General features: G+C 37.9%; 1 protein-coding gene and 1 long non-coding RNA gene across 3 annotated transcripts in view; one reads left to right on the top strand and one right to left on the bottom strand.

The window, feature by feature from the left end:
- PLPPR1 (phospholipid phosphatase related 1) overlaps positions 1–16,908 on the bottom strand; it is a 256,436-nt gene that overhangs the window by 56,306 nt on the left and 183,222 nt on the right. The window lies entirely within an intron of this gene.
- LOC138388440 (uncharacterized) overlaps positions 1–16,908 on the top strand; it is an 81,475-nt gene that overhangs the window by 61,425 nt on the left and 3,142 nt on the right. Inside the window, exons 2-4 of the long non-coding RNA XR_011234124.1 lie at positions 6,503–6,672; positions 9,067–9,179; positions 14,246–14,363. This is a non-coding gene — a long non-coding RNA (uncharacterized lncRNA). The remainder of the gene's footprint in view (positions 1–6,502; positions 6,673–9,066; positions 9,180–14,245; positions 14,364–16,908) is intronic.

Here is a 16,908-nt window from a genome sequence, read left to right as displayed (position 1 = left end):
TAAATGTTTTTTGTTTAAACCACTCAGTCAATTTTAATTTGTTACAGCAGCCCAAACTAAGGCATCACTATTTAAGGTAAACCAAGCAATTTTCTCTGCATTGAATATGCTGGGCTTTGTCCTGCCCATATTTTTTTATAATGGAGAAAAGAAGCCTGCCATCTGAATAGAGTCCAAGCCAGAAAATCCCATCAGGCATTGCTCCTCAGTTAGTGTAAAATATATAACATAGGTCTACCTCTCTGGCTGCCTACACCTTCCTACTTGGTCACTTCTTAACAAATGCAAATACTACATCTTTGTCTTTATTTAGCATTTCCTTCCTCCAGTATCATGTTGTTTGTGGATAATATGGAGAAACAGAGTATATAATAATATTGTTAGGTAGATTTACAACTACATCAAGGAAAGGATAAATATTGGGTATAAGTTAAACTAAATTGGGCCACAAAATTTTCTCTTTGATCAGGGAGTTTTAAAAAATTCAGTGGCATGGATACTATACATGCTAAATGTATAGTAACATAAAACTGGCAAGCATAGCTAATACCAGAGAAAGCAGTATAAAAATTCAAAATGATTCTGACATTTGGGACTATTCCTTAGGGATAAATATAAAGTCTTACAGTAGGGCTCTGATAGTCAATAATTGCAGAGGCCAGAGGAGTAAGAGGCTTGGGAGGCTCAGCCTTCCCTAGGGTGGCCTCGGGCCTCAGAGCAAGGAAAGGACAGAGTTCAACAGTGATAGTGACGAGAGAATAAGCAAAGAGAAGGCTGTGGAAAGAAGGTCCTAGATGACTTGATGTGCGTTTTACTCCTTTACTTACTTAGAGGTAGGTAAGGAAGAAAGGGAGCAGATGGAATCCATCTAGGATCCTTGTAGTCTAAAACTTTACAGCTCTGCTATGTCCTTTGTTAAAACAAAGTTGATTTGGGTACTGACTTGAGGGCTCTCACAAGAAGCATTAGAAGTCGGCAAACTACTTCTAAACACCAACTATGTGCCAAAAACCCTCAGCTTGGCTGGCAGAAATATAAAAATGAAGGAGCTCTTGTTTTTCAAGGGTATGAGCATGTGGCCACATGGTCAGTGTTTTAACACAGTTGGTTAGTTGTCATGATTGGGCAGATGAATGGATGGAAGGAAGTATGGGCAGATATTTTGATGACATCAAAGAAAGAATATTAACTGAGACAGAGAAGGAGTTGTGTCGGCAGCGATGTTTGAGCTGGTTGTTTTGGTGTAATGGAAATGTATGGCCTTCAGAGCTTAGAGACCCTGATGTAGTGCTAGCTGGACCATTTATTGCCCATGTAGCTTTTAGGCAATGTACAAAATCTTTCTGAATCAGCTTCCTCATATATAAAATGAGAATAATAACATCTACAACACTGAATTGTGACTATTAAAACAAGATAGTACTTGCTTAGAAAGGGGAACTTCCTCAGCATCACTATCTATATCTCTAAAAGACTCAGGAATATTTCTTCAAGGCTTATCTAGGTATGGTTTTATGTGATCACAACATTCTATGAAAGTATAAGAGCAAGTACCTACATAATATTTTAAAAATTAAACTCTTGAGTTTCTATAAATTATTATGTAAAACACATGTGTACTATTTTGAACCTGACAAAGTTTTATGGAAGGAAATCCCAATGACTGACATTCATATACATGAGCTCCGAAATGCAAATCAAAACAATAGTGACATGTTACTAATATTTATGTCCATCAAATTAGCAAAAATGTGAAAGTTAGATAATAACAAGTATTGATGAGAATATAGGAAAATGGAAACATCATGAACTGCCAAGAGAGTTTAAGTTGGTACAGACTTTTTGCATGCAATCTGGCAATGCCTGGAGAAATGAGGCGTGCATGTCCCCTGTAACTCAATAACCTCACTTGGGGGTTTACATTCCATAGGCCTATGCAATTAAATACATGAAGATGTAAATAAGTGTCCCGTTTAGTGAAAAAAGAAAAGAAAAAAATGTTGAAGATCACATAAAGTAAAATGAGGTATATGATGCAATATTAAATAATTGTCAGAAATAAATTATTAGATTTTCATAAAATAGTAAGCACATATCTGGCTCTTATTCAATGTCAAGTACTTTTCTAAGTGCTTTGTGTAGATCAATTCATTCAATTCTTACAACTCCAAAAGTGAATATTAGTAACTCTATTTTACAGATGAAGAACATGAGAATCAGGATTCAATCATTAGCCTATGGTCACACTGCATATAAATGGAAGAGTCAGCATTCACCCCATGTAGTATGGTCTTGATTTTTCACTTTTAATCACTGTGCTCCACTGAGTAAAGCTTAAAAGCATCCAGTGAACAACAGAAAAGAAACAGAAAAAGATCTGTAGTACAGTGATCTTTATCTAAACTAAAAGCACATACTGAAAATGCTATATACTTTGCAGGCCATACACACATTTAAGGACATACAATAAGCACATTACAGTCAGGATAGGTGATGTTGAGGACAAATAATCAAATGACTCTACCACACACTGAGTAATATGATTAGTCTTTGGATCTACCAGGTTGCGTTAAATAGAGCCAATGAATGAATGTTTAGCATCCTACAGACTTAGCCGGTATCTGTGTTGAATGAAAGACTGATAATTGACTCAAAATACTGCCTTTCTCAATTTGTTGTAACAAATCTGACTTGTTGACAGAGAAAGAGTAGAAAATAAGGATTATGCTGCATGTATAGCATTCTTAATCTTTTATTAAAAAAGTACTCAACACATCTGATTGCTGTAACTCTTGTACAAAAGTGCGCAACCATGAAATGAGTTTCTGCCCTTCACTGTAATTATTACAGATATGAATATAATTAATGTTGCTCTAAAAATAAGGAATATTTTCATGGATCCACTGTTTCATGATTTTAAAAGGAGATCAGAAATATAACATCTCTATTTAAATATTAAAATTGCATTTATCTCAAATTTTAAAAATTAGTTTTTGTTATTTACTATAAGAATTCTTTTCTCATCATGAGCTTTGAAATTAGAGGTTTAGAATAAAATGCACTGAAAAATGATTTTGTGACTCCACATAAAAATGAAAACATAAAATTAACACTGAATTTTCTGAGTGCCATGTAGAGCAAAACGTTAAAGATTCCAACCAAAAAAGAAAACTAAAGGAACAAGGTAGAGTTTCCTATGTTTGTTTTCGGAGAGTTTTAAACAGAGGTACTTGTGATACCGTTTTAACTTCCCTGGAGGGAAGGAATATGATTCTTCTTTCTCCATACACATTGCTAAATTACTTGGGAATTACACAAATAAGAAGAAAAGGAAAAACATTCTCTTCAAATAGTTTTGTTTTTCTTTCAAATTAAAACAGGTAAATCCCAACATTGCAAAAGACTTAAATGTTCTCATTTTCTTTTGAAAATTACTGGGTAAGGATTTTTCTTATTTCCTTTTAAAATTACTCAGTAGGTTGGCTCTATGATAGTGTCTTTCCCAAACACATTAGAAAATCCTGCATAAGTGAACACAGATTGGCACTTCACTCAAACTCCTGGCAGCTCACAGGTGCTCAGGCCTGCACCTGCTTCACTCTGGCTGCATCTAAACAAAGCCAATTATCCTAGAGAAAGCAATCAGGTGAACATCCAGCTCGACAGGTGTTTAACATTGTAGCAATAATGCTTTGCATTGATGGAAATGTTCTATACCTGCCTGCTTAATGTGGCGGCGACTAACTACAGGTGGCTATTGAGCACTTGAAATGTGGCTAGTGCAACTGAGAAATGGAATTTTTAATTTTATTTCAATTTATTTCAATTTATTACTAAATAGCCACATGTGGCTACACACTGAACAGCATATGGTAGCCTCGTATTAGCAGGGTGGTACCATGAACCAAGCATAAGTTTAAATCTTTTTTATTATAAAATATTCTAATGTATATGTATATAAATTAGAAAATACACCATCAGAAATTTACTCACAAAGGTTAATAATTTATTAACATTTGGTGAATATTGAGTCTTCCAGACTTTTTTCTTCCCTAGGCACATAAACACTTTCAACCATAGGTCATTTTAAAAATATATAGAATAGAATCACACCATAGATGCTGTTCTATGGCTTCTCTCTTAACAATACACTGTGACCAACCATTTTCCTCTGTTAGTACAGAGAGATATTTATAACTGTATGAGCCAACACATTCCCTTCCTTGCTAAGCCAATCTCATTTCTGTCATTTCCAGTTAATCAGGACTCCTTAACACTAGTGTGTTCAGGGACCAGATTCACCTTTAGTGTTACTATGTTGCTCATATCAAAGGCCCTGTCCCAGGATGAACCAAGAGAAGAAGTAGGTGGAAACTCAGAAAAGGAGAGCTTTGGCTGCCAGGTGGAAGATGTTAAATTTTATTATATACTTCAAAGGAAACCACCAAAGGATTTTGAGCAGGGGTGGCAGGATCAGACCTGTCATTGAAGAGGGTGACGCTAGTGTTAATTTGTATGAGACTGAAGCAGAGAGCCTGGGCAGAGAAATCAGATTTGGTACAAAGGTTTGTTTACAGGTCAGCTACGAGGTACTCAGAACACCTCCACTACTGCTGTGCTATTGCATTTCCAGAGTCAAGCTCACAAAATCCCAGTTAGCTCTCTCACAACAGAGCAGAAGTAAAATAGTCTCTTTTGTAATGGTTTAGTTTTCAACTGTTTTTGTGAAGATAATTCATTTATTAAACTTTTCTTGAGCTCCTACTATATGCCAGGCATTAGGGAAATAGCAGTATACAAAATAAGTCTCTGTCCACATGGGAGAGGCTGTAAAAAAAAAAAAAAAAAAAAAAGCAGATTTAGGGGCTAGGGTTTAATTTTGGACATAGGCACCTTAAAGTGTATATTAGACATCCAAGTGAGATGTCAAGGAGGCAGTTGGATATAGGAGTTGAAGAAACTTCTGGGCTAGAGATCCATTTTGGGAGTCATCAGAGTGTGTGATCCCCTAATTAGTGAACATACAAAGAATAAAGAGGAGTTCAGGAGATGAGACTGAAGAAGGTGATGACAAGAGGAGAGTTGGAGAGAAAGTGTCAGTGAGTCATAGTCAGAGCTAGGACTAGAATCTCCAAAGAACAGGGGAGACAGTGGTCTAGAACTTTGTGTAACTGCACCAATGAGGTAGAGTGAGTGGTATTGACTGATGGCCAGAGTATCCAAGTGGAGTGATCTAAGGAGGAGAGTGGGACAATAGTCTGGAAGAAGCACTGAGGAGCTAGGACAACACGTAGCCTGTCTCTGAGTCCAGCAGCACAAGAGGTAAGGAAAATAAGAGCCAAATTCATAGTAAGAAGGAGAAGGGACTGTTCAGACGAGGTTAAGAAGATAAGGGACTTAGGGATGACAGGTGAGTTTTGGAGCTCATAGGGCAGCTGAGACTTTGGGCACAGGAAGGTGCTCTTTGAGCAGGGAGGGAGATGGGATCAATTAGAGATGCACAGAGCTGTGTGGGCTCAAGAGGGTCTGGAGTCCTTGATTTCTGACTGTGGTGCATACAAATAGGAACAAGGAGCATGGCAGAATTAGTCCCAATGTTCTTTGAAGGAGACTGGTAGGGCAGTATTGAGAAGGGCGGAAGGGAGAGCTCTTCTGTGTTGCTCTGTGAATGAAAATAATAATAAGCTTTTGGGTAGGAATGTAATCTTTAAGAAGCATTTGAGATGAAATATGTTTCCTAAGTTGTAGCAATCTAGCAGTAAGCCACATGGATTCAACCCTTACCACAGAAAATATTTGTCGAGCACCTACTATTGTACTATGTGTGGACAACCATGGATAGCAAGAAAAGCAGTCATTTCCAGAAAATGTACATTCTCAAATGCAGCTATGCCTATTGGCTGTGCCAGATCTCTTCTTATCTGGCAGTTTCAAAACACTTTCTTGCTTTTTGAGACTCCAGGAGGTGCATCTTCTCCTCCATCTCCAGAGCAGAAGGGGCCAGCTGTCTACTTCTCCTAGTGCTCCTATGTTGGATATTTGTAGCTCAGAAATGCCTGCACCATTTTATAACAAACACCTGATAATCTTATGGGAGAACGACACAAGTGTTATAAAATGTGGAAGACCCAAACCCACCTCCACATCCAACCAGGCTTCCTTTTCCTCTATGCTTTCAAACAATTGAGACAATCTGAGAAAAAAAAAAAAGTCATATGGATTCAACAGAACTAGAAATGACATGTCATGTGTCCCCCTCCTCCACCCATGATTATGACAGATGCACTAACAATTCCTAGGACTCTCTCCTGTTGATCTTTTCCACACAGTACTCCAGTCATTACCAATTGTTTAGAATTGGGCTATCCCTGTTTAGAATTGGGTACCACTTGTGATAACACCTTTTCAGATATATAAAGTAGGTTCTGAAATGGAATAGACTATCATAGGTTTTTAAATACATGCTTGAATGATTCCTGTGCTCATTTAAATTACCCTCAAGGTCATTAAAAAAGAAAACTCAGGCTACAGAATGGGAGAAGATATTTGCAAACTATGCATCCAACAAAGGACTAATATCCAGAATCTATAAAGAACTGAACTCAATGACAACAATAAAAAAACCAACCCCTTTAAAAAGCGGGCAAAGGACATGAACAGACATTTTCCAAGGTAAGTCATACAAATGGCCAACAAGCATATGAAAAAAATGTTCAACATGACTAATTATCAGAGAAATGCAAATTAAAAGCCCAGTGGGACACCATCTTACACCAGTCAGAATGGCAATTATTTAAAAAGTCAAAAAATGACAGATGTTGGTGAGGTTGCAGAGAAAAGGGACACCTATACACCATTGGTGGCAATGTAACTTAATACAAACTCTATAGAAAACAGTATGGGTATTTCTCAAAGAATTAATAGAAGAACTACTGTTTGATCCAGCAATCCTACTACCGGGTATCTACCCAAAGGAAAGGAAATCTGTATATCAAAAGACACCTGCACTCATATATTCATTGCATCACTATTCACAATAGCAAAGATATGGAATCAAGCTAAGTGTCCATTGGTGGATAAAGAAAATACATATATATCTACACACACACACACACACACACACACCCCATAGAATACTCTCAGCCATTAAGAGGAATGAAATCATGTCTTTTGCAGCAACATGGATGGAACTGGGGGCCATTATCTTAAGTGAAATAACTCAGACACAGAAAGTCAAACACCACATGTTATCACTTATAAGTGGGAGCTAAAACATTGGGAACACATGGACATAGAGTGTGGAATAACAAACACTGGAGACTCAGAAGGGTAAGAGGGTGGGGTATGGAAGGGGGGTGTTGGATGAAAAATTACTTAATGGGTACAATACAGGTGATGGTTACACTATAAGCCCAGATTTCACAACTATGCACTATATCCACATAATAAAACTGCACTTGTACCCCCTAAATCTATAAAAAATAAATAAAACATGTAACTTCTGAAAGACCTTAAAATTCTCTTGAATAAAAATGATAGAGACCAAAAAAAAAAAGAAAAGACAACTCTGGTTCCAAAGTACCTTTTTGAGAGGAGAGGCAAACAAGAGGCAATCTAGCATGGGGTATTGTTAGATATTTGTTCATCAACGGTTTATTTTAATTTTGGAGGAAGCCAGATAGCTTTGGTGAAGATGGCTACTTCTTGCCACAACTAAGATCATAAGACCTCAAATCTGTCACCTGACAGTGTTGGTGGCATCCCATGGAGTTTGTCATGGAAATTGGTACAATTGTGGTGATTCTACTAAATTCAGAGAGAGCACTGAATAGAATAGAGCAAAGGTTTTTGTTTGTTCGTTTTCTTTTTTAACCTCTAGTCTTGGGTTAAGTTGTTAGGAAGATGTTATTATACTTTTCTAACAATCTTAAGACCACCTTTCAATTTGGGTTCTGACCTGGGAGATGCCTTCTTTACCTTTTTGTATTTGGACAGAATGCAGCTATTTGGCCAACCACACAAGCTCAGAGCTTGGAGTTATTTGCACAGTTTCACTTGGAGAAGCAGACACAGAGCAGATAGAGCATTTTTGTTGTGTTCTCTCTAAATTGAAATAAGATAAGAACAGGCATTAAGCTTCTTAGAGATTTGAATTAGAGAAACAATTATTCTAATACATGCTATACAGGAAATGCTCTCAGAGCCAGTAATCTCCTGATTCTTATGAAAACTGTCACTCTGTGGATGTCCATGCTTGAATGGAGGTTCTGAAAAGTATTCTAAGCCTCCTTTTCTCACTTTTATCCTCTAGGATTGATTTTTTTTAATTGATTGTTCCCCTTTAAAACTTTCTGAACATGGCACAATGCGTAATCTGTATCATTTGGCACTCGAAATACTCTGCCGTTATACTAGGGTTCTTACGCCTGAGAATGGCCTTGTTGGTGGAAATTTATTCAATGAAATATGTGAAATTGCATTATAAGATACATTTAGAGCATTTGACTTAGGCCAAGCATGTTGAGCTAGAAAGGTTCAGGAAGTGATATTCTTAAGTAGTTAATATTGTTCATCACAGTTAATACTGTTAGTTAATTAATACTGTTCATCCTTTTCATTTTTAAGTGCTGTTTCTGCCTTTTGACCTCTTGCCATGGCCAGCAGAGCATAGGAAACTTGGTGTGTGAAGATCACTTCAATGGTGTCTTCACATTTTCCTGACATCCTTGATGTCAGAACTGTCATAACTAAGGTGTGCAGTCAGGGTGCTGGTCTGAGCTACTCACCTGACACCTTGCATCCTCAGCCTCTACTGAATCCAGACATAGATCCTGAATAACTGTTAGTATTGCTATATGAACTATGCCAGGCTTAGGCCACCCACTTCCTAGACAGTCTCCTTTATTTTCTATGAAAGAGAATAGGAACTCTATTCCCTGGGAATCAGAAAAAAAATGTATTTAATTGTATATATTTAAGAGAAGGTTATAGTCATTAAGCATGTTTGGAGACTAAGGAGTCTTAGGAGACAAAACAGCAATAACCAGGCCATTTTCATTTCCACAGATATTCCAAGAAGCACCCTGGGACTGGAAGATACATCCTTTCACCTGGGAGCCAGTGAAAAGTTAGTGTGCCAGACTAAGAGGTCCCCAGGGATTGCAAGCACAGCACAGCAGGTATGTTTCCAGAGCCTGGTACATGGTAGCTGCTCCATGAGTGTTTTTGCAGTAAATGGGTGAAAATCAAAATGGAATTGCAAGATTCGGACATGAGCAGCCAGCTGTGCACCAATACGCAGAACACTGTTCCCGCAGCCCATGCTCTCTCAACGGCCTCAAGACAACCATCAACAAAAAGCAATGCTCTGTAGATTGCCATGTGGTAAATCTAATCCCCCTTAGAAACTGAAAAAAATTTTCAAGTAGCCCTATTTAGGGTCCCTTCCTTTCCCTATGGTGGCTGTCAAAGTTCTGCTCTTAGATGTTAAGTGGTTGATGTAAATGCCCACTTGGGTCATCTGTAAGCCTAAGGAGGGGAGGAGTGGAAGGGTGTTGGAGTTGCCTTTGTGTTGCTGCTTCTCTGTCTCTTTCTCTCTCTCTCTCTCTGAAAAATCTTCTCTGGAGGTCACATTTCTGAATCCAGTTGTCTTCAGGCTTGGCTCCAGATGACATATTGCTGGGCCTCCCTCCTTCCAGGAGCTGCTGCCCATGGCATTTCAGGGAAGAGCCTGTCACTGCAGCAGAAGCATCTTTGGGCACTGTTTAACATAGCTATTGTGGTAAGTTAGTGGTGTTGAATGAATTGGGGTGTTAAAGGCCCCAATTCCTCTCCAAGACCTCCTTGCACATCTGCCCTTTCCCTTGTAGTTTCTTTCACTAAACAGGAAGAGTGACTTTTTTTGGTCAGCGGTGATGTGTGCCACCATGACTACAAGCAGAGGCACTCGTGTGTTCACACCTGCTCTTATACTTCTACCTTTGCCAGGAGAATGTGCCTAGGTTAGCCTGCTGGAGGGATGTGAGAGATTCATGGAGGAGAGCTGAGTCACCCAGGTGACAGCAAACTAACTCCCAGATGTGTGTGCCACAGAAAATAGCTGGTCAACTCCAAGACCTATGAAGTGAGCCCAGCTGAGACCGGGAGAACTGCCCAGTGTGGTTTAAATAGCCAACCTACAAACTCATAAGCTAAATAAATGCCTACTATTATATGCCACTGAGTTTTGAAGTGGTTTGTTATGCAGCATTATTGTGGCAATAGATGCCGGATACAGCTCCTTTCTTTTGCTGTTGAGGGGTATATAGTTTGGTAATTAAGGAATCAGATACTGGAAGCAAAGAGCTTGGGTTCAAATCCTGCTTCTGCCACTCATTCACTATAACATGGGGAGAGTAACTTAACTCTCTATACCTCAGTTTCTTCATCTATAAAATGGAGACAATAGTATCTATCAATAGGGGGCTAATGTGAAGATTAAATAAGCTAATTGTATCTGAGGAGCTTAGAACCATCTCTGGCATATAGGAAGCATGATACATGTGCTGTCATCATTTGCTACTGTATTGATTTGCATTGGTGAAAAGAGCGCCAAGTGGTTTGATCTTGAGTGCCCCAGAGCCTGCCCCTGTCCCTCCTAGTTGGTGAATGTTAGTGGGATTTTCCCAAGGGCTTTTGTTTTATTTCACTTGCTATTACTGCTTTCTTAGGGTGGAAAAGAAGTTTTTTAAGCTGGCCTCATGTTCTTTTCTCTTCTTATGAGTCGATCTGTGACATATCTGCAGACATTTATGAGATTTTTCTCATTTGAATGTCATTTTTTCCCTAGAGTTCAGTGTTTATGCAAACTTTTCCTTATTTTTACGTTGTTTATAAAATTTTAAAAGGGATATGGAAGGAATAAGTGGGAAGTTTGTGGTCAAGTAGTTGTTTGACCCAGAGAATAAAACAATATAGTTTTAAATAGTTGAATACAACCTTGTCTTTCCTTATTTAGATTTTCCATTCATTCAGAACAACTTGACAGATTAGTATTCTTTGCCCCTTTCCCCATATTTTGAGTCTATATCAACATGTGTAATTTGAAAGCTAATTGGGTAAAGAGCCAAATGGTAAATTAAAAAAAAAAAGTAATGGAAAGAAAAGCACCAATTGGGGGAGGTTCCTTGATTTACATAACGTGTTAGTTCTTTGAATACTGGGACTATAGATTCTTGGGACAAGAAAGCACTTTGGAGATTATCCAATCTCTCAAATTACAGATGGGGTAACTAAGGCTCAGAAGTAACTTGTTTGAGGTTCCACGAACACATTAGCAAAAGAACCTGTATAAAAATATGGAGCTCTCCCAAGTCCAGTGAGTGCTTATTTTTTTATTCAATATTTGATATGCATAAAATAATATATACATACACATATAGCATGGTAGTCACATAATAATGAAATACCTAGACCCAATTTTAGAAGTAGGACATCATCCATGACATAAAGACTTCTTATATATGTAGCTTAAATCTTAGCCTACTGAATCCTCAACCTGAGGCATCCCCTAAAGAGGTCACGATTTTCCTGATTTTATATTTATCATTAGGTATATTTACCTAAATTATATATTTTTAAATAAAAATTTTATCTCATCAGAATCTTGTTTTTTCACTCAATGTTATGTTCCAAAATTCATCCACATTTTTGCATGTAACAGATTCATTCATTTTCATTGTTTAAATTTTTTTTTTTTTTTTTTTTTGCTATAAGGTAAAATTTCTATGGTTAATTTTACTCATCTCTATTGAAGCTAATGAAGTTTCTCTAGGATAAGTGCTTATAAGTGAAGTTTCTGGAACATAGGGTAATATACATGTTCAACTTTCTAAGATAATAACAAATTGTTTTCAACGTAGTTTTTCATTTCCTAGGCTCATCAGCAGGGTTTTGGAATTCTCACTCCTCACAGGGTCATTAATGGCTGGTGTAGTTAACCTTTTAGCAAGTAAATATACTACTAGCAGGTATTAATATATTGTAGTCTTTAATAAGGTTGACCATCTTTTCATATATTTATTCATACTTTGTGTTTTCTCTTCTATAATATGAAATACCTATTTATGTCTTTTCTGTATTTCTTCTATTTTCCATTTTCTTCTTTTCATTGACTTGAAGTAGTTATTAATAAATTCTGGACACTTATCTTTTATCAGATTCATAGGTGGCAAATAAATTTTGCTGGGTATTTATTGACTTAACTTTTAATTTTCTTTATGACATCTTTTAATGAATACAAATTCTTGGTATTAATATTGTCTTCAGTATGATTTTCACTACATCAAAGGTGTATTTTATTGTACATCAACATCTCCAAATTATCAGAACGTAACATGTGGAAATCATCTACTATGCTAGTCAATAATATATCTGGAATGAAAGACTGAATTTAAAAAAAAAATTCATAGAGATTACAAGAACAAAAATCCAAACACTTTGGTCTAAAAGTATCTGATGCTCAAATACTGGGTGGTGATGATTTGGGGCATAGACGAAACTTAAGAGAACAGCAATACCTAAAGAAACAAGATTCCGGGATAAAAACCTATTCATTCTCAGCTGTTAACTAATTTGTGCTTCATGGAAACCCTCTCTATTCATTATTTTTCCTCTTTCTGAATCTTGGACCTCTCCATCTTCACTGCTTCTAAACATATTTCAAACATTTAAAACAAAATAAATACGCAAAACAAAAAACACAGCCCTCCCCTGATTTTATTACTGCCTTTAGCTACCACCCAATGTATTTGCTTTCCTCTGCTGTGAAGCTACTCAGGGGTTAACTTCATTTGCTCCCTCCACTCTTCTCAAATGGGTTTCATTAAAGTCATCAATGACCTCCTAATTGAAAAATTCATTAAGCACTTTCCAGTCCTAAGCTTATTTGATGTCTCTGCAGCATTTGACGCTCTTGTTCACTCCTTTTCTCCTTGAATTTCCTTCTTCCCTGGGCACCCTTTCTTGTGTGGTTATTTTCCTAGCTCTCAGAATTCCATCTCAGGTCTCTTTGGTCAGCTCTCCTCATGTGCACACCACAAATGGTGGTGTTTTCCAGGTTTCTACCCCTACCTCTTTCCCCCACTGTACTGGTGGTGGGGTGGGGGGCAGCGGGACTATGGTGGGAATGTCCTGTACTCGCAGGGTTTCAGCTGTCTCTTATATGTGGAAGCCTTATAAACCCCAACTTCCAGACTTTAGTTTCTACTGAGCTTCTTCAATGGCTTCCACTACCACCTATACTTTGATGATTTGCAGATCTAGAACTCTAGCCCCGACCTCTCTCTTAAACTTCAGACCCTCACTTCTAAATCCACACTCAACATCTTCCCCTACAAGTTTATTAGCACCTCAAATTTAAGACTTTCCAACCTGAATCATAACGTCCCTTCCCTCTACCTCCTGAAAACTGATCTTGCAGTATTTCCTTCTTTGAAAATTGCACCACCATACAACTATTTAGACCAAAAAATGGAGAGCCATCCTTGAGTCCTCCTCCTTTCTTCTTCCACTCCACATTCAGCCAAACTCCAAGTCTGATTCTGTCTCATTATTACTCAAAGCTGTTCCTCTTCATAGCTGCTGCTATTTAATTCAAATTCTCGTCACTTCTTTCCAGCACTAGTCTCTTAGCTAGATTCCTAAATTTTGGTCTTTTTCTGGTCCAGAAGAGTCCAAAATGCTGCCACTAATGCCCATCAATGTCCTTTTCCTAGAGGATAAAAATCTCAACTCCTGACTATGCCATCCAAGTTTCTGATGAGCTGGGTCCTCTCTACCTTTCCAACCTTATCTCATAGCTCTCCTCTGCAAATATCCCACTGACAAATAATATATTTTTACTTAAGATAAAGTTACTTTTGCCTTGCTTTATTATACCTCAAGTGCTCTTACTCCTGCTTCAATTGTTCTTTCTCCCAATTCTTTGCCTGACGGATTTCTAAAGGCATAATTCAAGTGTCCACAGGCACAATGAAGCCTCCTTGTTTTCTCCAGGCAGCATAAGAAACTTTCTCTTTTGTATTCACTTAGAGCCTTATTTTCCTATTATAGTTCTTAACACAGAGCAGTAATTACTTATTTGCATGACAAAGTTCACCACTAAACTGTGAATTCCTCAGGAGGATGACCAAGTTCTATTCATCTTTGCAGCCCAAGTGCTTACAGTTTCTGGTATGCATTGAACATTTTTTTTTCTTTTTTTGAGAGTCTCACTCCATCGCCCAGGGTAGAGTGCAGTGGAGTCATCATAGCTCACAGCAACCTCAAACTCCTGTGCTCAAGTGATCCTCCTGCCCCAGCATCCCAAGTAGCTGGGACTGCAGGTGCGTGCCACCACCACACTCGCCAATTTTTTCTATTTTTGGTAGAGATGGGGTCTTGCTCTTGCTCTTGCTCTTGCTCCGGTGGGTCTCAAACTCCTGACCTAAACTGATCCTCTGGCCTCAGCCTCCCAGAGTGCTAGAATTATAGGCATGAGCCACCACACCTGGCTGACAGTGAACATTTAATTAACATTTATGGACTAGATTAACTCAGCATGAGTGAATACTACAGTAACACTTACACAAAAGCTGTGCTTCCTCTGGCTTTAGCCACCATTCTAGAACCTACAGACAATGATAGCTCAGCTTTTCTCTGGGATGATCAGTCCACATTTAGAATACTCTGATGTGATTAAGGTAGATATGAATTGAAAAACATTAAAAATAAAGCAATCAGGAAACCAACACCATGTCAAAGGAGTAATGATTGAAGAAATGGGGATTATTTTTGTGAAGCACCATGAATGAAAAAGAAAATTAACAGTATATCTATTATGATAGTAATGAGAGTAAGCCCTTTTTCTAATAAAACACAAGGACGGTAGATTAAAATTGACAATAAATCTTTGTTGCTTCTCCCACTGAGAGGTGGAATTTAATTCTTCTCTTAAAGGTGGTTTGCTTGATCAATATCAGGGAATTAAAGGATACTGCAAGACTTCCAAAACTAGATCAGAAAAAACCTTCCACCTTCTTCCTTGGTCTCTTGGAATGTCTCCTCATGGGGAGACACTCCAAACCCAGTCACCATACTGTGAAGAGTTCATAAAGAGGTCACATGTATGTGCTCTGTTAGATAGCACTAGTGAATTCCTGGTTGACAGCCAGCTTCAACTGCCCATGACTTGTGAACCATTTTGGATGTCCAGTCTACTAGAGCTTTCAGATAACTACAGCCCTTACCAACATCCAACTGCAGCCGCATGGAAAAACCTAAGCAAGAGCCAGCCAGCTAGATTCTTTTTGAATTTTTGATATGCAAATTCCAGTACAAAATAAAATGTTTTTAAAAGAAATTATTAAAATTGAGATTTACGATTATTAAAATGAGGTGGCTTATTATCCAGCATTAAACAGCTGAAACAACTACTACAAATGTTGATTGATTAAGGAGTGATTTGGTAACAATAAACCAATGTGACAAAAACTGAGATGTGCCACTCAGAGCTCCCTTCAAGAAAGGTTTTGCTGCCCAGTTGCAAGGAATGTGGTTAGCTGGCAGCCTCCGGCTGTTAACTCCTTCAGGGCCTACCTCATATCTGAATTGTGAGCTTGCTCTTTTTTCAGGTAAGGCCACAGCCAATGACTGAGTAAGGCAATGGTAGCGAAGGCTACATTGTTCTTAAAGTGTACCCACCCAATGTCTAAACAAGATGGGATGCAAAAATCTAGCCTTTTCTGTACAACTGCTTGAATGAGCAATCACTCCCCATTAGGCTGGCAGGACTTCATCTGTCTGCATCATAAGTTGATGTCTCTACCTGCCCAATACTGCCTCCTTCTCTTTTCACAACACCTATCTTGCATTATCTTAAGAAAATTATAATAGGAAAGGGCAACTTTTAAGATATGGTAGCAAAACGAGCCCATCAATACTAATGTGGCTATTGGTCCTAGTTATTAATGGCTTAAGGCCATTGCTTGGTTTACTGCTGTTGAAGTCCAACATGGCAATGCCTTCCCAGTTGGCTTCCTAGACAGGTATCAAAACTAGGACTGCAAATGAAAGGAGGGAACGAGTTACACAGCAAACACTAGTTTCTTGAGTTTGCATCTGCCTGAAGAGAATTAGTAGGACACTCAATGGAATGATAAGCATCTCATAAAGATTCAATTGGCCCTGTAAGACATTTGCTGATTTAAAAGAAAATTGAACCCAAGTTCACTAATTTCTCAACCTTGTCAGAAATCCTCATCTGACACTGCTTGCTTATGAATATGTGGACTAAGAAGGAAAGTCTAATAATTTCTAAGCATTTATGAAGGATCCCCTAAATTGGATCTTTTGGAATCACACTATCACAAAAGCTGAATATGTCTCTAGCTTTTTTTTTTTTTACCCACTAAGTTCAAAGATGGTTAGTTTTTTTATCCCATACTCCTGGATTGGAAGAATTAATATTCTCAAGGCTACTGTACTACCAAAAGCAATCTGCAGATTCAGATTCAATGCAATCCCTATCAAAATGCCAATAACATTCTTCATGGAAATAACAAAAAACCAATCTTAAAATTTGTATGGAGCCACAAAAGACCCTGAGTAGATAAGGCAATACTGAGCAAAAAAAAAATAAAGCCGAAGACATCACACTACCTCACTTCAAAAGATGCTACAAAACTGCAATAACCAAAACAGCATGCTATTGGTATAAAAGCAGACCTATAGACCAAAGGAACAGAAGAGATAACCCAGAAATAAACTCACATCTTTATAACCAACTGATTTTTACCAAGGCACCAAAAACATACATTGGGAAAGGGCACCATCTTCAATAAATGGTGCAGGGAAAACTTGTTCTCTATATGCAGAAAATAAAACTAGACC

This window comes from Eulemur rufifrons, chromosome 7 (genome assembly GCF_041146395.1).
Source record: "Eulemur rufifrons isolate Redbay chromosome 7, OSU_ERuf_1, whole genome shotgun sequence".
Lineage (NCBI taxonomy): Eukaryota > Metazoa > Chordata > Mammalia > Primates > Lemuridae > Eulemur > Eulemur rufifrons.
The sequence above is the reverse complement of the archived record's forward strand: the minus strand, read 5'-3'. Positions and strand labels throughout refer to the sequence as shown.